The sequence below is a fragment of the Coffea eugenioides genome, chromosome 2 (assembly GCF_003713205.1).
Source record: "Coffea eugenioides isolate CCC68of chromosome 2, Ceug_1.0, whole genome shotgun sequence".
Taxonomy (NCBI): Eukaryota; Viridiplantae; Streptophyta; class Magnoliopsida; order Gentianales; family Rubiaceae; genus Coffea; species Coffea eugenioides.
The window spans coordinates 55514941-55536169 of record NC_040036.1 but is presented as its reverse complement, the minus strand read 5'-3'; the positions used below and the strand labels follow the sequence as shown (position 1 = coordinate 55536169).

The following is a 21229-nucleotide window of genomic DNA, read 5'->3' as shown; positions in this document are numbered from 1 at the left end:
TAGTAAATATGTTGCATCGTTTTGGATTTGGGGAAAGGTTTATTGACATGATTTGGAGGCTTTTGTCAAATGTTTGGTTTTCTGTGATAGTGAATGGAGAGTCTTTTGACTTTTTAAAGTTCTCTAGGGGGTTTTGGGAAGGGGATCCATTATCACTAGCATTGTTTATGATTGGGGAGGAGGTGCTATCTAGAGGCCTGAACTTGTTAGCTTCTCAATCGGATTTCTGGGATTTAAAGGCCCTAGAAATTATCCCCCTATTTCCCACCTGGCGTTTGCGGATGATGTTACAATTTTCACTAATGGTTCCTCTCCGTCTTTGAAGAAAGTTATGAGTGTTAGATTTGTATCAAAATGATTCTGGTCAGTTAATAAATGCACATAAAAGTGGCTATTTAGTTCATCCTCAGGGTTCGGTGGTTTGGCATAGGGTTATTGAGAAGATCACCAATTTTAAAAGGAAAGGTTTCCCAGTTCGGTATTTAGGATCTCCGCTATACTTTGGTAGATGCAAAAGTGCTTACTTTGCATATTGGTATCAGGCGATTGCTAACAAGGTGTTCTCGTGGAAGTCTCAGTTGTTATCTCATGGTGGTAAGATTAGTTTGATTAAACATGTGCTTTCAAGCATTCCTGTTCACTTGCTTACATCGGGGGTAATGTCTAAAGGTACATTTCATATTATTGAAAAGGTTTGTGAGAATTTCCTTTGGGGTACATACCAAGAGTCGAATAAATTTCATTGGGTTGGATGGTGGGATCTTTGTTATCCTCCGGAGGAGGTTGATGTTGGGTTTCGATCCATTTATGAGAGTTATAGGGTATTTTCATGTAAGTTGTGGTGAAATTTTAGGAGTAGATCTTCATTGTGGGCAAGTTTTCTGCATGCTAAGTATTGTTACGGAGTTCATCCGTGTCAAACCCAAATCAGCTCTGCAAGCTCGGGTATATGAAAAAGGATGTTGGACATAACGGGGCTGGCAGAGTTATTTATATTTTGGAAGCTGAATAGTGGAAGTTGCAATTTTTGATATGATAATTGGGTAGGGTCAGGGGCTTTGTACCTAAAGGTTGATGTGCAAGGGAATGTGGGTTTTTATAATGCACTTGATACTGGGGTTTGGAATAGAAGATTGTTGTATCAAGTTTCACCGGTTGACATTGTTAAAAAAAAATTTGGATATGGAGGTTCCAGATAGGAACTTACTGGATGTCACAATTTGGGCTTCATCTTCATCAGGCATGTTTTCTTTATCTTCTGCCTTCCAGGAGATTCGGGATGTAAGAAAGTCATCATTTGTGTGTAGCAAGCTTCACCGGATTCATGACATGGGGTTCCAACCATTTATTTGCCATGCGGCTGTCAACATTTCAGACTTGGCTCCAGCATTGTATCGCAGGGTGTTTCTAGTTCTCAAGCTTGTCAAATTCTTCATAGATAAGTAAGTTATTCACAAATATATATATACTAAGATTTCTTCTAAAATAAATGTTTTCTGAGTTAATAAATGTTGCAGCCATGTATAAAGCAACGTTAGTCAATTCGGTTGCAGGACCTCATTAATTAGTGCAATAAAACATATAACATCTCCATTTTCTTTGTTTACACGTTAATATATTGGGTTTATCTCTCCATTTATCATTCATGCAAATATAGTACTACTACCTTCTCGAGAATCTAAAATGTTAAAAAACTACTACCTCAAACATATTACTATCTTAATTGGTTGAGAAATTTTTATTTTTTCCCATATCACATCGGTCATTACATATGAGCTTATAATTGATATGCCAAACATTGATTGACTGAATGAGATACAATACATAGACCATGAAGTGAATCAATATACATTAACTCCATGTGGTGTGAAGCTGTGAATCAATGGTATCCTTGGCTATCTACTCTAGAGCAGTTTCTCCTAACTCTCCTTTTACCTGTGTACATTTGACTATTTGAGCAAACTGCAACTCCATTAGGACTAACTCCACTTTGTAACTTAATCTCATTGTCTACCTTAAACTTTAATTAGCAAGTGTAAAGTTGAATTAGTCCATTACTTTATACAAATCGAAAAAGTCCACAGATGGCTGGTGCCACCTGTCTAGATAAAAAAAAAAAGCAATGAGCACTTTAGAATCTACAAGACTTATTAATGCAAGCGAATCTCTTCTCCCTCTGACTTAAACCTAATGGTTAAGAAGAGTCAAGGATTTGATTGTGGTGTATTTTCTCAAGGTTCAGTGCTCAAATTAATTCTGAGGCTAGACTATGCAATTGAACAATATCTGCCTCATAGAAACATTTTTAGGACTTGAAGGATGCATATTGGATTAAGTTTAGAGAGTTGCAAGATGTTGTTTACTGACCTCAATTCTTGGGGTCTGTGGCGCAACGATGCGAGGAGATTACAATAACAATGGTTCATTAGGTGTCTCCTCAGTTGCGGTAGGTTAAGCTCAATATATATAGTTGCTCGAAGGATAATCCAAAAGTGAGTGGAGGAAGGCGGATAATGCGGGATTCCTTGGGGCGATAAATTTTTTCTTTTTTTTGCATTTTTTGGATCTGGTAGTAACATGCAAGCTGAGGCCAAAGCTTTGTTGGTAGGGATTAAACTATGTTTTCAATGGGGAAATATGCAGTTAGTGGTTGAATCTGACTCGATGGTACTTGTGCGGATCCTGAATACAAAGTATCAGTGTCCGTGGTCTATTAGTAGGGAACTAGAGTAGATTCGTGTCTTCTTTTCTGATATCTTAAAGTTTCAACATTGTTATCCAGAGGCTAATAAGGTTGCTGATATTTTGGCGAATGAAGGTTGTGTCAGTCCACAGTTCGAGGTGTGTGCATATGAGCGAGTAGCTGAGTTACCGAGGCTGGCTAGAGGGGAGGACAGGTTGGACATGTTATCTTACCCTTCCTTTCAAAGGCGACGAAGTTCTAAAAGTCAATCTCCTTGAAATTTCTTTCTAGTTTGTATTATTTGAGGTAAGGCTTATGCCCTCTTCATTATCGGTTTGGTATTGTAATAAACTTTGGGCTGGCATCCAGACCCCGTGAACGAGGATTGCCAAAAAAAATTAATATAGTAAGTTGAAATATGAAAATTTATTTGTTTCATGTAAGACTTGTTATGTGAGAACCCCAAAAATTATCTTTATTTTATCTTATTTCTTTGAGCACATTTTCTTTACTTTACTTCATTACCTCAATTTCCTAGATATTTTTATAAGTGAATCAAGTTTTGACTCATTTTCTTGGTATAAGTTAGTACATGTTAAGTGTGAGAACCCTCACTTAAAAATATAAATCCTCCTAAATCACTTATGACATTTCCTTGCATTGCATTTCATTACCTTTTACTTGAATTGTAACATTTCCTTGAGTTGCCATTATTTTATTTCACCACATGCATTATGACCAAATATCCCTTTTATTATGTGTAAGACTTTATTTAATGGTTTAAGGGTGTTAATTAGGTATTGGAACATTTGGAGGGTAGAAACTTCATTAGTCAAAGATTAAAGGAATAAATGGCCAAGATTGAGCCATGTGGCAAAACCCTAATCATTCATCTTGTTTGACCAAAAGAATTAGCAAAATTTAAACCAACTTAGCTCCATTATCTCCTCCATATGGCCGACCACTTGAAGCTTCCAAGAAAAGAGAGAAAACTCCATTTTTCTTGCTTTTAAACCCTAACTTGATCCTTGAGCAAAAATCAAAAGTGAAGGAACCTAGTTTAGTTGAGTTAACTACCTTCAAGCCTAGTGTGTGTTTCAAGCTTGGAGCTTTTATTTTGGTGGCTTTTGGGTGATTCAAGCTTCACTTAAGGAAGGTAAATGATCTTTGAATCTTAGCTTTATGGTGTTATATCAAGTGTTTAAAGTTTTAATGGCAAACTAGGAGTTGAATGGATGATATTTGTGGTGAAACTTCTTGAACTAAACAAGTGGAAGTAGGGTTGGTTGTTTTGCATACCATGTGTTTGATATTTTGTCCAAGCTTTGTTTATGGTTTTACTTGATGTATTAACATGTTTTGGACCCTTTTTGAGCTAAGGACAACTCTTGGAATGATGCTTAAGTTAACTATAATGAAGGGATGAAGGTTGGTGTTGCAAGGGAACTTGTAGATTGTTTTGGTTTCTCTTTGCTGTGCAGCCTTGGAGTGGAGAGTTTTCCTTGCTTTTTGTGACTCATGTGCACCTTAATTAAGCCTAGGAAACTTGGCTAAACATTGGTTAAGTTTATGTGTGAGTTGAGATGGAAATGAAGCAAGCAAGTGGTTGTTTTGGGCAACTAGTGGACTGTTTTGGTTCTCCTTTGTTGGCTAGATTGTTTTGGTTCACTTAAGCATTATGTATGTTACATTTTAAGCCCCAAATGGTGCTAGATAACTTGATCCCCTGTATATGAACTCTAGGAGGTTGAATTGGATGAATTTGAGCCAAAACAAGTGAAGTTGACAAGAGGAAATAGAGTAATTTTGTTAGAGTTTTGAGCTGATCAGAACTGAAAAATCAGCCAACTTCCCCAGATCACTGGTATTGATAGGAGAGGAACTAGAGTGTGTATTTGGTACCGTTGGAAATCCCTTTGAGTCTAGTTTCCAACACCACTAACGGCACCTGATTCCGACCTTCATACAGAGAGATATGGCTGTTTTTCCAAGACTGCAAGGGCACGACTGTTTTACCCTCGCAGACTACTTTGAACTTAAATGAGATTTTCCTTTTGCTCAACTTTCTTGCACTTGTCAAACTTGTTTTCTTATGACATTTTCCTATATTTTTGGTTGAACTTGCATGGTCAATTGAGTAGATTTAACCACTCACTTGGTCACCTAATGAACTTACATTTGGGTTGAAAATGAACCAAGAATGTTAACGACTTTCACTCGTTGCCCTAGGATTTGGGAAACGGAGGTGATGGTTATATGCTATATATATGCTTGATTTAGTGAGTTTTTGGCCCGGTATGTATATGCTTGAGTTGAGGCTGTTTTGTGGTAAGAATGAAGTCTTGAATTGGCTGGAAAAAAAATGGTAAACACAAAGGAAGTGCTGCTGAAAATTTGTCCGCAGGGAACCTTGGGCAGTCTTACGAAATCTGTTATATCTTGGTGTACAAAAATTAGAATTGAGTTCTGTTTGTTTTGTTTGAAACTAGATTCAGATTACTTTCTACTGTACAAATTTCATAACTTTTCTCAATTTCTATGAATATCTGTGATTTTTCAAACTTGACTAATTTGCCATACCTGTTCTGTCTTTTGACTGGATGATGCAGCAACTTGAGGCTGGAATTTGACTAACTTGTGGACTGAATCTTACAAATGTGTCTTCTGGGAAATTGTAACTCTTTGAGTCTATTTTCCGATGGTGTAAAGTTTATAAATTTTGCACTTAAGAAGCTTGAGATATGATTTTTCAAATAATGTTGCGCAAAAACTAGAAAATTCTGTTCTCTTAGAACCGTTTTTACTTTCATTCCCACTTTAAGGTTGGAGTTGGTTAATCATTTTGGATATGGTTTATGAGTGGAATTGAGGTTTAAGTGAAAGGAAATGAAGTCTTAAAAACCTTAATTTCTTCATGTATTTTGGCTTTGTATTGCTAGCCTTTTTATATAATATGTGACCACAGGACTCGAAAGAGTTCAAGAGGACGAACCAAGGTTAAAGTGAAGGGTGGCAATTGATTGGTGAGTGTTCCAAGTACATGAAAATATTTACATGGAATGTCTCCTTGCTTGAATAACATGCTTACTTGGTTAAAGTAATTGCTCTTGAATTGATAACCTTTGGGACAAGGATGTACTTTATCATACTCGATAATTTGTAGTTCATTTCGTGATATTGATATGAAATGAAATGCTTTGTTTGCACTTGACTTGTTGGTCACTCGGGTGGCTATCCCACCGACTTACGTGTTACATGCTCATTGTTGTTAGACAATGCTAGGTACTTGATTTCTTGTCTCATAGGCAAGTGTGTACTTTATCGCACTTGACCTAGCTCGACTAAATTTGTGAGATTTTGTTAAAACATGAGTTAGCCGTTTTGTTACAACTGAAAAGTGGCCGGATTTGCTGAGAAAATTTCTGATTTCTGCAGCTTTCTTCCAATTTTCTTGTTTGATCAGGGTTCTTAACTACCTGATTTTCAACTGTTTGGACATGAAATACTTGAAATGCTTGAAACATGATATGCTGAACTTATTTGTGATTTGAATCTGTTTAGGCGAGTGTGCTCTTATGTACACTCAATTGACCCGACTTGACTGAATACTTGATATTTCCTTCATGCATTAACAAGTAATTTGATTTGTATATGACCTATATATTGACTTGAAATACTTGGTATACTTGAGAATGTGAATTTCTGGACATTACCTGTGACTTGATTCTGGCTAGGCGAGTGTGTCCTTATCGCACTCGGCCTCCCCTTCTTGAATGATCTTGTATTCGCTTGCACTTGATTGACATGTACTTGTATTTGTGCATGTGCTTGACTTGTAAGTGCTGAGCGGTAGAATGTACTACACTCCATCCGAGTGGGAGGTGCCTCTCATCCCGTTTTAATACTTTTATCTTGATTAAGTCGATTGGAGAGTTATCTCATCGACATTAGTGTTGAGCGGTAGCATGTGTCGCGCCCCACTTTTTGAATGTGGTGGTGATGTGTGTGAGTGTGTAGTGAAATGTGAACGTGTGTAAATGAAAAGTAAAAGGCCATGGGACTTGAGAATGCGACGATTTGGCCAAACAAAGTTCAAAAGGGGGTTTTTAATGAAAAAATGGAGTCGCCACTTGGTATAGAGTTAGGGTCCTACCTGCCTTAGTTTCACCATGGCAAACAGGTTTTGTTCCGGGACGGGGGATAACGGACAACATCCTTTTAACGCAGGAGCTGGTGGGGGATCTGGACAGGCGGTTGTGCCACCCAAATCTCATGTTAAAGTTGGATATGGAAAAGGCGTATGACAGGGTTGAGTGGCCATTTCTTTTGTTTATGCTTCGGCAGTTTGGTTTTGCTGAACAGGTGGTAGACATATTCTTTCGTCTGGTGTCTAATAATTGGTTCTCCGTGTTGGTGAATGGGGAGACGGCTGGATTTTTTAAGTCTACACGGGGTGTTAGGCAGGGGGATCCGGTCTCCCCTGGTCTTTTTGTGTTAGTTGCAGAATTCTTAGGCCGTGGCTTGCATCATCTCTTAAGTAGGCAGCCGAGCAGGTCTTTTGTTTCAGCCGGGACACAGGTGGCTTACCTAGCCTTCGCGGATGACATGCTTGTCTTTACTAGATGCTCGGAGGAATGTCTGACCGCAATCAAGGCTTTTCTAGCAGAGTATCAAGAGGCATCTGGCCAGAGGGTGAATGTCGACAAGAGCTCATTCTTCTTGTCTTCAGGGGCTACGTCGGGGCAGGAACAAATGGTGGCTAGGGTCCTAGGATTTCACAGGCAATTTTTTCCGTTCGCTTATCTGGGTGCTCCTATTTATAAGGGTCGGCGGCTCAATGTGCTATTTGATGGGATTGTGGCTAAAATGCGGGCTCATCTTGTCCATTGGAGTACTAGGCTGCTTTCATTTGGGGGTAAGCTGGTCTTAGCGAGGCATGTCTTAGCGTCGCTGCCTATGTACCTACTTCAGGTGGTTAATCCCCCAAAGGCGGTGCTTACACGTTTGGGAGTCATTTGCAACGCCTTCCTATGGGATCAAATGGGGGAGAGGCGTACACATTGGTCGTCTTGGGACAAGTTGTGCTTTCCTCTTGAGGAAGGGGGTCTGGGGTTTAGGTCTTTTAAGGATTTGGCACGGGCCTTTGCGGCTAAACTTTGGTGGCGTTTCCGGAGTGGAGAGTCTTTGTGGGCGGAATTCATGCACGCCAAATATTGTAGGGGGAGCCATCCATCGGAAGTTTCAGCCGTTCGGCCTTCACCTACTTGGCGGCGTCTTGAGGCGATTCGTGCTTTGGTTGAGCCGAACTTGAGTTGGTGTGTAGGTGATGGCCTAGTAGATTTCTGGAAGGATAGATGGGTGTTTCAGGAACCGTTAGAGGTGGTGGTGGGTCGAGCCGAGAGGCCTCATTTTCTGGTGGCGGAGTTTATTTCTGATGACGGCTGGGATGAGGTTCGGCTTGCTAAGTGGGTGCCGGATTTTGTCATCCGTGCAATCAAGGACATTCCCTTTGAGCAGTCCCAGAAGGATAGGTTGGTTTGGTCGCTTTCGCCGTCGGGGACTTTCTCGGTCAAGTCGGCTTGGGAATTGCTTAGACAACGGCGACAACACTCCTTGGTAGACTCCTTACTGTGGCCGTCGGTTTTGCCAGCAAAAATGTCTTTCTTTGCTTGGAGGTTAGTGCGTAACTTTCTACCTTTGGATGTGGTGTTAAGGTCCCGGGGTTTTTCGTTCCCTTCGAGATGTGGGTGTTGTTACCGTGAGGAGGAGGCCCTCTTGCATGTTTTTCTGACGGGACCGGTAGCTTCGGAAGTTTGGAGGAGAATCTCTGCCCGGTTTGGTTTTCAGTTGCGAAATTGCCCGAGTATGGCGTCGGTTTTTATCTCTTGGTACTTCACTTCAGCTACGACGGTAAAAACTCATATTCGGGTTTGTATGCCAATCGTGGTGTGTTGGTTTCTGTGGTTGGCTAGGAACCAGGAACGATTTCAGGGAGTGCGGTGGGAGGTGGACAAGATAATCCGCGATGTGGATTATTTTTGGGAGCAGATTGGGAAGGCAAATAAGCTTCGTCGGTCGCACTTCACGGGGGATATGGATTGTGAGTTGGTTCAATGGATCAAGTCTCCTGCTAGGAGAAGGGCTCCGTGTGCAATTGCCTGGGTCAAGCCGCCACTTGGTGTGCTGAAATTTAACTCGGACGCCAGTGTGGTTCAGGGTCACGCTATGGGTGGTGGTCTGCTGCGTGATTATCAGGGGAAATTGATTTTTGCTTTCTACAAGGAGTTCGGGGAACAGGATGTGTTAGGGGCGGAGTGTTTGGCATTATTGTTTGGTCTGGAGTTGTGTTCACAAAAGGGGCTGCGTCCTTCGTTGGTAGAGGTAGACTCCAAGGCTTTGGTGCAGTTGGTTGTTTCTGGGGCGATTGCTAAGTGGCCTTTGTGTAACCGTTTGAGGAAAATTAGAGGCCTACTCAAGGAATTCTCTGCGTCCATTTCACATATCTTCCGTGAGGCCAACGTTTCGGCAGACAGGTTAGCTGCGGTCGGTGCTTCTGGTGCCCAGGTTTATGAGCAGGAATTCCAGCTGCCGCCAATGGTTAGAGCTGCTTTGATCCTTGACTCTCGCGGGGTGCCGGGTGTGCGTTGGATAAATGAAGGTGGTTAGACTAGGGTAGTTCTTGGAGGCTGTATTTGGGACGGGTGGTTCCTCTTTTCGATCTTTTGCTTTCAATAATATGTGGGGCGTTTGTCCTCTTTAAAAAAAAAAAAAAAAAAAAAAAAAACCAAGTCACCCAAAAAGAAATTTTCTAAAGGAAAGATAGAAAGAAACCCCTTTTGAACGACTCCTAGTCCACGTAAACCAACGAAAAAGGTTCGGGAGTCACATTTGACGAAGGGGAAGGCAAGGATAAAAATCCAAGGCACCCCTTCGACCTAGCCAAGGCTAGTTGCGTGATTTAGCCCAACCTTTCCTAATTTTTCTACCCAAGGTATGTATAGCGTGTTGGATATGACTATATGAATGCAAGAACCTAGACCTAGGGGACATGGGGGAAATTTCTCTTCAAAGGGTGAGTGGTGCCAATCACATTAATTGTGAAGCCCAATAATGATCCTTTGGAGAGGTCACACATAAATCTAAATGACGTACAAATGAGTGGAATGCATGCCATGTGAAAATGTGAGTTTGTGTGAAGTGAGAAAAATGATAAAAATAATAGGATGTAAGTGGAGGTGTGCAAATGAAGATAAAAAGTGTTCGTGTGCAAGTGAAGGGATATAAAGGTGCACGTGTGCAAATGAAAGTGTAAAGTGTGAGTAGTTAAGTGAAAACGTCCAAAAGTAGTGTGAAGTGAGAATGTAGAAAAAGAGATAGAATATAAAGTAAGCGTATGTGATAGTGAATGAAAAATGCATGAATCCTATAGGAATGCATCAAGACGGGAACGGGGAGTCCTAACTTTGTGACTTAATCTTCCCTTTGATTAGAAGGCAAAACTAGCGTGCTAAGGCTATCGAGTAGCTACACTCGCTCGTTTCCCTTATCGAAAGGGGACTCTCAAGCAAATGAGCCCTATAACTAGTATGAGATGCAAAACCTAAAAATGAGGGGAAAGGGGAATCGAGGAGCATGCCAGATGATAAAACTAAGGAAAAATGCATGATATGTAGTGAACAGGCAAATAATGCATTAATGAAAAACAAAGGAAAAATCCTATTGGGTCTAGCGTTGGACCAGCCCTTTCTATGGATTCCTACTAGCGTTGGACTAGTGGAAACGTACATTCATCCATCACATTCATTCATAGCTATGGAAAGCGAGTAGACATGTCCAACACTTATAAACACGTAGCACATAACACTTAGCATGCTCGACTAGATGCAAGAGCCTAATAAAGCAAATTAACACATAGTGACTAAACATGCAAGACACATAAAGCAATTAAAGCCCTAACTATTACATTTGCTAGCTAGGCACATGTCTTCAACAGGTCTTCATCGAATGCTCCTCCAAGCCCTATCTATTACAAGCCAAGAGGTGTACACATACCCCATAATGAAATGCTTAAATAAAAGTAAAAGTAAATGAAACAAATGCAAGGAATTAAGTAAAGGCAAGGAAAGCGAAATAGGCATGCATATTCACATAACACGTAGGAGCACGTAGGAAAAATAAACTCAAGAATATAGAAGTTACCTCCCTTGCAATGGAAATCGAGTAAATGAGATATTAGCTTCAAAACAATAAAAAGGTCAAGGTACCAATTTATTTGGCAAATAATCACAAAGGATAAAAAATAAGCATGAATTTGAATCAATTAAATCATGTCGACAATTCACATTTAAGAAGTCAAGAGAAGAAAGGACCTGATTGCAAAGATTGACAAAAGTTTGGGGCCAAAATTAAAGAAAAATAAAGTTCAAGGACTCATTTGCAAATAAAGTAAGGACCCAATTGAATGAAACTGAAAGTTGTTGGGGCCATAGTGAAAACACTCGAAAGTCAGGGGACTGGAATGAAATTTCGTTATCAGGCTTCTTGGCAAAACAGGCCATTGGGCCATTTGTATTTATTTCGTGGGCCAAGACCTTCCAAACCCAATCGGAAATCCCAAAACAAATGGGAATGGGCCATTGTCACCTTTCTTGGGCCAAGATCACTTGGCCCAATCGGGAGTCCAAGGAAAAACAAGGGGGCTAGTATATTATTTTTGCCCAAACAAATAGCCAAACAAAAAGATGGGCCTTGACCGTTTAGCCCAAACCAAAAAAAAACAAACCAAATAAACTAAAACAACTTTCTTAAACTCAAACAAAAATAAACTCTTGGCCCAAAACACTTGTTTCATTAAATCCAACATGATAAAATCAAATAAAATTAATAATCCCCAATTAGAACCTACAAACAAGAATTAATCTAGTTAAAGGACTATTCATGCTTATTAAAAGATGACTCAAATCTAAAAGGGAGAAACAAAAGCACTTTTTCCAATTTTCGGGTCATATCAGAACAAGGGGGACTTGGGGGGTTCATATGCAATAAAAGCAGGGACCTAATTGAAGGACTTATGAAAGTGTGGGAGGCAAATGGGACTGAAATTGCAGTTCTGAACAAATGTTCATCTTCTCCAACGAGCTAATACCAGTTAGCATTTCAGCAACCAGAAATCTGGTTTCAATTTCTAACCATTTCAACGAACAATGAGACTCTCAATACTCCCTCTCATAACATCAATTCGAATTCAAGCATAAAGACATGAGACTAAAACAGGAAAGCTACAACGACTCCACACAGCAAATGTTCCATTTTCTTCATACGTAAAGCAAGCGAAATCATCTTCAAGTAGAAGGTTCATTCGGGCATTTTAACAAACAGCAAATGGGCATGAAAAAACTCAACAGATTTCTGCTCAAATTACATTACAACCGGCCCCAAAATTATCAGAAAAACAAAGAATTCAGTCCAATCAACATATGCATCATGTGTATTCAGAAATTAAGATCAACTAACAGAAAAATTGCATCAAATGATGCCACGGCAGACCCATTTCAAAGCTTGAGAGAAACTGAAATTTGAAGAAAATAACTTACAGGGCTATAATTTCTGAAGTCGAATTGAATCTGGAGAGGGGGGGTGGCGCTGATGGTAGACGGCTCTGTGGAGATGGCAGTAGAAGCCCCTGCTGCTTTGATGGCTACGGTGGCAGCGACGGCAGTGGGAGTTGAAAGGCGGCGGCAGAGGTGGAGAGTAGCAGACAGCAACAGCGACGAGTGCGGCCTGGAGGTGGCTTGGGCAGGCGGTTGGCTGCTTGTTGGTCGCGCCGGAGAAGAAAGGTGGCGCACGAGGTGGAGGTGCCGTGGCGGGGCTCGGATTGCGGCGGACCTCCTGGTCTTTGTTTCCTCACTTTTCGTTTAGTTCTTTCGCCTCTGCCCAAAATTCCTCCTCTAAATTCCAGATTTCGGCCGCCAGTTTCTTCTTTTTTTTAGTTCCGTTTCTTGCTCTTCCTAAATTCCTCCCAGCTATCTTCTCCGTTTTCTGTTCCCTTTTACTCTCCGCAGCCTCCTTCTCTGTTTTTTATCCCCTCTATTTCTTAGTCTTCCCCTTTTTGGTCCGTAACCCCCCAAGCTCCCTCTGTTCTTTCCTTTTTGCTTTAATTCTGCCCCCAAAACCCAGACGTTGCAATCCTCCTTCCTTTTGCTACTTAGCCTTTCCTTTTTTGTTGATTCCCTCCGACGGAAACCTCCCCTCTGTTTTCCTTTTTCATTCCTTTCGCCCCCAGCTTCCCCTTGTTTTTGTCTCGCCTCCGTCTTTCTCCTTGCTCGCTAGCTTTTTGTTTTTCTTTCTTTCTTTCTAGCTTTCTGTTCTAGATTTCGGCCGTCCCTCGCGCACCCCCTTATTGCTTGCGGCTGTTTGCCTTTTAAAGGCACCCCAAAGAAGGACTAAACCTAAGATGAAAGGCTAAGATCTCATCCTCCAAAAATAGGCTTATGTGCAAAAATAAGATAAAGTAAAACCCTAACATCGAAACAAATGAAAATTAAAAAATTAAATGATTAAAGTTTAATTAAATAATAAAATGACTTAAAAAATACAAATAAAAATAAAATGAAATTAATCAAAAACAGAAATAATATCAAACAAAATTCCTTAAAAATTTGGTGTCTACAGTTTGCCCCTCTTTGTCTGAGTTTTGGAAAAACTTGAGACAAAGAAGTAGACACCAAATGATTACCTGTGCCATTCGGTTGCCCATATTCGGATGGCTGACCTAAACAAGGAATTTTAAAATCGGGACTGACCCGAACAGAAATTTAAACGGGACTGACCCGAACAAGAATTTAAACGGGACTGACCCGAACAGAATTTAAACGGGACTGACCCGAACAGAAATTTAAACGGGACTGACCCGAACAGAATTTAAACGGGACTGACCCGAACAGAAATTAAACGGGACTGACCCGAACTGTAAGAATCATGGGACTGACCCGATGGGACTGACCCGATAAGCTTTAAATCATGGGACTGACCCGAATAAGCTTTAATCATGGGACTGACCCGAATAAGCTTTTAATCATGGGACTGACCCGAATAAGCTTTTAATCATGGGACTGACCCGAACAAACTTTTAATCATGGGACTGACCCGAATAAAATTAAAAATCATGGGACTGGCCCGAATAGAATTTAAAATCATGGGACACACTAGTGGGACTGACCCACGGCTAGCGGCGATGAAAATGCAATGCACACTAGTGGGACTAACCCACGGCTAGTGGCAATAAAAGTGAAGCGCTCACTAGTGGGACTAACCCACGGCTAGTGGCGATGTAAATGAAAACGCACACGTTAGTGAGATAGACTAGATACTAACGGTTGTAGGAATGGAAACGCACACGTTAGTGAGATAGACTCGATGCTAACGGTGGTAGGAATGAAAAACAACCCCAACGTGATTTTTGTGAGGTTGGCGGCACGAAATCCAGGCCCAACATGATTTTTGTGAAGTTGGCGGCACGAAATCCATGCCCAACGTGATTTTTGTGAAGTTGGCGGCACGAAATCCATGCCCAACGTGATTTTTGTGAAGTTGGTGGCACTAAATCCAGGCCCAACGTGATCTTTGTGAAGTTGGCGGCACGAAATCCAGGCCCAACGTGATCTTTGTGATGTTGGCGGCACTAAATCCAGGCCCAACGTGATAAAGTGAATGGTCAGTGGGATAAGACCCAATCCTGCCATCCAATTGGTCAAGAAATTGGATTTGATTTGTCAAGATACAAGAAATTAAATTTGATTTTCCAAGAAACAAAAATTTGAACTTGATTTTTGATTTTTGACCTTTGAATTTTCCTGATTTTTCGAGAGAATCTTTTTCAAAAATAATTTGCCCCCAGTGTAGGGCCCTTTTTCCCTTCTTTCTTCTCTTTCTTCGGCATCGGCCCTCCACATCACCGGATGCTCCTTCGTCGATTTCAACTATGAATACCTGCACAGGGGCTTACATGTACTCAAATTTTCATGAAACAGGCAGCGTGATTGATTTGAAAGTGTTGCTTGAGTCTTTGACGAAATCCTCAAATGGACTATAAAAAATTTGCCCCAGTGTGGGCTTATTTTGTGAAATCTTGCGAATAAAAATTTTGCCCCAGTATGGGCCCATTTGATTGCAAACAATTGGTTTGGATGCCTCTCCATTTATTTGAACAAAGTAAGAAACTGTGTTTTCTGTATAATGTGAAGAAAATTGATCGTCTTGCTTAACTCCACAAAGAAAATTTCATGATGAATTTCTCAAAATAATGCCAAATTACAAGAGATTTCTTCCTTACCTTAGCATCGAAGCTTTAGGTAATGGGCGTTATTTCTGATTTGGAAATGGGAGGTCAAGATTTGTCTTATTCATGTGCTCAGATGGTATGTAATCCCTTCAATACCACATCTTAGTGAAAGCAAAGAGTTTGTCACCCTTATTTCTTAAGAAAACTTAGTCAACGTATAAGCTTCATGGGCTTGCAAAATTTTGGGTAGAAATGATAGCTAAACATGTGAAATCTGGTTATACCCTTATGATCATGAGTGATCGATGAATTTTTATGAGCATAATCCTCACTTTGGATTGTCACGAAGGAATAAGTCAACGATGGACTTTATTAGCTTGTAATTTGGCTTGAAAACGATAGCTAAAGAAATAATTTTCAAAGGACATTGCACCGAAGATCGCATTTTTCAACATTGCCCTCATCTGGACTCCAAATTCTTGGACTTTGTTTGACTTTTTATCATCATCCAACAGCATCAAATCTTTTTGCATCTTTCTTTTGCATTCATTTCGCTCGTTTCTCTTTTCTTTTCCCCCTTTTTCAAAAATACCCTCGCGGGGTTTCACATGAAGAGCAGTGTCAACCTCACACCTAATCAATTCAGAAATACAGCTAAAATTTTCGACATCAGAGATTTCCTTGACAAGGCCAGTGCAAAGAACAGAAGTCAGGACTTTCGGCTTTGTAATGGGGTCAGGTGGGGTGCTTAAAAAAGTTAAGGCTTGAAAACGGATTTCAAAAGTGGCTTGAAGAATCTGAGATCGCATTGTTGCGCCAACCCTATTTTAGGGTTAGATCAGGATTTGCCTCAATTTATGTTCACTCGAGGCTTTTTCTCTTTCATTTTCTTTGATTTTTCGGCCTTTTGCCATTCTTTTGAACTTTCACAAAATTTGCCTCAGTTTATTTTTGAACTGGGGTTCTCTCTTTTCTTTTGTTTTTTGATTTTGTTGCTTTTTGCTTCTTCACTTTTCGAAATTTTCCTTTTCAACTCAAACTTGCCCCCAGTGTGGGGTTTGCGATTCTTAAAGGTTGCCAAACGAAATATTTCATTCTGAAGGCTCAAAAGGGATAACTAGGGATAGAATGTTTGATTGGAAAAGAAAAGGGCCTGACCTTTATTCCGTTCCTTACAATAACTCTGAAAGGAAACTTTCATTAATGGGAAATTTTTGGCATGTATCTGAATTAACTGATTGAGGAGGACCCTTGTTCATCCATATTTGTGAAACGTTGGCGATCCACGCGGACAAATCTCTTCCCTTTTTCCTTCAAAATTGGAACCCAAGTGGAAACAAATTTCCCAATTTGCGGTTCCCTCCTTATTCTAGCATTTTGTTTTTCCCCTTTTTGGAAAATTCTCCAATCTCCCTCCCCAATGCGGGGTACGATCGTAAGTGCTTTGAAAGGAACCACCAATTTTAGCTCAAATGAGGAGGCAAGGGATAATCAGTGTTTAGGTTGTAGAAATGACGGCCAAAGCATCATTCTTACACCTCATGACAACCAAAGTAACGAAATGCTCATTGAAAATCCATTCCCTTTTTGATATTTGAAAATTTCTCATGAAGGGTAGTGATCATCAAGGCGCTTATTCGAAACGAAATTATTCTTTTAAAAGCTCAAATGGGAGAGCAGATGATAATATGTGTATAAGTAGAGAAACGAATGCTCAAAGTATCATTCCAAATTTTCAAAACAAGCAAGAATAATGCACATTTTGCTTTCACTTAGATGTGATTGAATCGGATTAGACACCGCGGGCATTTTCAAGCAAAAGTTGCCCTAATTTGCAGTTTATCAATCCATTGGGGTTAAGTGAAGGAGAAAAGGTATCTCATTAGGCCTTTTGAGTGACCGTTCACCCTTTTTCTTTCTGAGCACTCTTATTGTATAGCTCGGATCACCAATCTAGTGTACGTAAGAATTTTAGAAAGCATACACTTATGAATTTCCAGGCTGGAGGTTGAGGAAATCTTCAATTTGGTCTTATTTCTCAAAATTCATCATAAAATCTCCAATGAATAAGAATAAAGAATGAAATGTACATAAATTTACACAAAACAACAATTGTCCAGAACTTTATTGCTGAAAAAGTTTGAAACAACAGATTCCTCGTTCAATTACGACACAAATGAGGAGAGAAACTTCTAAAGAGCTCCACATATACACTTTTCGTCTCCTTTTCTTTTGAAACAAAAAATGTATTAACAAGTCAAATATACAAAATTTTCCTTGAAAGCAATTACGAAATCTCTTAGAAACTCTTAGCCTAGAGCTTTCAGATGGATCTTTCAGGTTTCCATTATTGGATCTGCCCAAGAATCAAATAATACTTTCCAAACTTCATCGGATCAAAAAAATTGTTATCCAATATAGGGAAATATTTTCATCTTATTGAAACCTTTTTATGAATGCAGGGGAGGGGGGAAACAAAAGAAAAATACCCCGAGTTAGTAAACAAGAATATAAAATCGGTATGCATGTCCTATGGGGGAACCCTTTTATGCCAAGGGTAGGCCTAGCATGAAAATGCAATCCTCTAGGGTAGGCACTATACCATACCTGATGGATCTGATCAACTCATTGAGTGAAAAATAATTTTGAAAGAATTTGGTCAATGAGAGATTTGTCAAAATGAGGACAACGTCCGAATGGATTGATCACTTTTGATCGATACAAGAATTTACAAAACGCACGGGTTTGACCTTGACGAACTTCCTATCGAAGAGATTGGAATTCGTTTTGACAACTTTTCTCAGTGAAGCACGGGTCAAAACTCCAACTGATCAAATGGCTGGATGCAATGGATGCTTTTCTCAAAATCGACTAGGTTTTCCATTTTGAAATTCGACATTGACATCCTAATTGGTCAAATGAAATTGACAATTTATTAAAAATCGACCGGATTACCCTAAAAAGGGAAACAGGTCAAATGAATTGAATGAAATTTAATTTATCCAAAATTAATCAGATCACCCTAAAAAAGGGTAAATTGATCAAATAGATCGAACGAAACTTGATTTATTCAAAAATCGGCCGAATGACCCTAAAAAGGGTAAATTGGTCAAATGAATGAAATTGAATTAGTGACTTGTTCAAAAATCGGCCGAACGACCCTAAAAAGGGTAAATCGGTCAAATGAATCGACGATTTATTCAAAATCGACCAGGTGACCCTAAAAAGGGTAAATTGGTCAAATGAATTGATGATTTATTGAAGGAATTGGCAAAATGGATTGGTTGAATTGTCCGGCCATTGGTTATTTCAAAATTATTGAGGTGCATTAGTCTATGACCTTCTAAAAATCAAATTTTGGCCTCAATTTATTTATCGTCTCAATAGGAGGAATAATTTGTGAATTTCTTCAAATTAATGTCCTTCACGCAAGGGATTTTTACCAATTTTTGATAAAATGGCCAAAAAGTGATTATTAGATGCTCATATTCCGAAGATTACTCTATGAAAATGATCGGATCCTACCTTACCTTGTGCACTACCCCTTTGGATGGTACAAAATGTAAACGTGCAAATCTCACTGGATTAAGTATCCGAGACACAAGGTGGCTTATTCCTAAACATGGGATTCCCTATGTGGCATTCCCTTCTAGGGTTTATGTATGATGCCATTTATTAAAGCGATGTAAATATGTGACAAATATGGCCTAAAGGACATAAATAATGTATCGGGGGGAAAAGGTCTAAAATGAAATGTACTTATTGAAAATTAAGTGAAATGACTGAAATTTAAACATGTGAGTTATCTAATGGGTAGGTCACTAAAAAAAGTGCCAAAGAGGCCTCTTATTTGCTAAGGCACATGAATGCAAGCCAAGAAAACAAAAGAATGGTTAGTGCAATTGATAGTACACATAACACATTGGGAGCAATTAAGAAAAAGAAATACAATAAAGCAGGTAAAAGGGGTGGAACCCCCTCCCTCGTGCCTATCGTGCTTAAAAGGGTGAGGCTGACTCTAACCTAGGCAAACTCTAACATGGATGCATGAGGCTGGGGCTCACTGATGCAACTAGACTCGATAAGTCTCGGCTCCCAAGTAGGGATGTAATCGAGCCGAGTCGAGCTCGAGTATCACTATACTCGAGCTCGACTCGACTCATACACACAGAGGCTCGAGCTCGACTCGAGCTCGATCGAGCCAAGAAAATCGATACTCGAAGATCGACTCGAAGAATTTCCTCAGGCTCGAGACTCGACTCGATAAGGCTCGATCTTTAATCGAGCCTTATCAAGTCGAGTCTTATCAAGCTTTTTGACTCGATTTGACGAAAAAAACATATCAAAGGTGATGTTTTGGGAAGATTCAAAGGCAAGCAAGTAGCTATCAGCTGGAGTAAATGAGGCATAAAATCCATGATTCATCAATACAAATACAACTAAAAGTATCCACATTCTACCTCCCACAGTTAGCATCTTTAACACCCCTAAAAATCAGATTCACCACAAAGAAGAATAGAGAAGAAAAAAGGGAAATTCCCACTTGCTGGATTGCTTGACATGAAACTTTCAAATTCAGCAATTACCCACCAACGGTAGGTGCCCACAAGAGCAGAAAATATGGATGATTCTAATTCCTCGGATCATAGTTCCTAAGTGTGCTGCAAAAGTACCCAAACTAACCAAAATTCCCCACAAAATTTCAAAACTCAGCAAAACATGAGCTGAGCCACCAAATTGAGAGACAAACAATTATCTCAAACAGCCACAATATCCCAACTACCACAAGCTCAATTCAGAAACCAATGCCAAGATCTATCCAGAAATTCCTTTTCCCCACAAATATCACTAATTACTAACTAAAGAAAGCTGCTTTAAACAAGAACATGTCAGAAAAATATGTTCCTGGTTCAGAAAAAAAATCATGTTGAAGTTAGAAAAATGGTCTCTCATATTTTTCATTCAGTACGTTATGACCAGGCTAAACTAGGAAATCCCATCCCAAAATGTCCAGTTTTAAACCAAAAGTACAAGGTTTAATGTTACCGCAGGACAGATGGTTCAAGTGGAGTAAATCCAAGAGCAGGAGACTCTTTGTTCTGGTGGACATATACAACATGCCTAGCCATTTCAAGATCAGCATCCATCTCACTGTTGTGTTAACACTCACAACTATCAAAGCAAAAATAATCAATGCTCTTAACTTTAAGCAGCATGGTTTGCATGGTTTACGGCATAAGCTATGCTACCATGCTCCTTCGTTCACAAGTGTGCCTTTTTGACTTTAAAAGAAAAAAAAAAATGCCACCACCATAGGAAGAACAGAATGAATGAATCTTTCTAACGGGTAAAAGGTGGAATTTTTCCCCAAGGCCTTAACTTTTAAAGGCTGCACAACTGGAGAGAGCTTCTTGTGTATAAAATACAAAGCTTATGTTATATCACACCTAATCTAAACTACTACAACAGTTAGAGTTTGCAATTGGAAGCTCAGATTTCGTCCCCTTATCAATTCAGGATAACAAGTTTCCTAGTCGATCTTGGCCAATTTTAATGCCAGAGACACAGAGCCAAAAACAGAGGAGCACTTACCTAAGTGAGCCAGAGATGAGCAGTGATGAACCAGCGATGAACTAGTGAGATCTTGGTGCTTCGTCTTCGACACTCGGCAGCGATGAACCAGCACGGCAGGACACAGCCGACAGGAGACGTAGAGCGCGGCGGACTGGCGGAGGCCGGAGAGGCAGAGAGCAGCTTCGATTTGGGACTTGGGACTTGTTAAGGCGATGGCGATGGCGATGGCGATGGCGATGGAGTCTCACATATGCGGCGAGCAACGGCGTCGGCGACGAACGGAGTGAGGGTGTAGATCTAAATCAGTCAGAGTCAGTGGCTGCCGGCTGGTAAAGTGAATTTTTTTGCTAGGCTTTCTTCGAACAGAGAAGAAAGTCGAACAGAGAAGGAAGAAAGTCTTTTCTTCCTTTTTTTTAGACATTTTTTCTTTTTAGTGTTTTTTACAATTATGTTATTACTTTTTTGCCATTATAGGATTTTATTATAAAGAAGGGTATATTGTAAATTCCATATAACTTATACCCATAATGGTCATTTTATAATTATAATAAATATATATTATTTCAATTATAAATATTTTATTTAAATAACTCCGAGCTCGGAAAATGCGACTCGAAACTCGACTCGATTTGTAGTCGAGCTACTCGAAACTCGACTCGAACTCGGGTTGACCGAGTTCGAGTCGAGTTGTT

At 39.9% G+C, this 21229-nt stretch overlaps 1 protein-coding gene across 1 annotated transcript in view; it reads left to right on the top strand.

Moving 5' to 3' along the window:
- Positions 1-21229, top strand: part of LOC113761483 (protein ZINC INDUCED FACILITATOR-LIKE 1-like) — an 82676-nt gene that overhangs the window by 26074 nt on the left and 35373 nt on the right. The gene's annotated exons all lie outside the window — the stretch shown is intronic.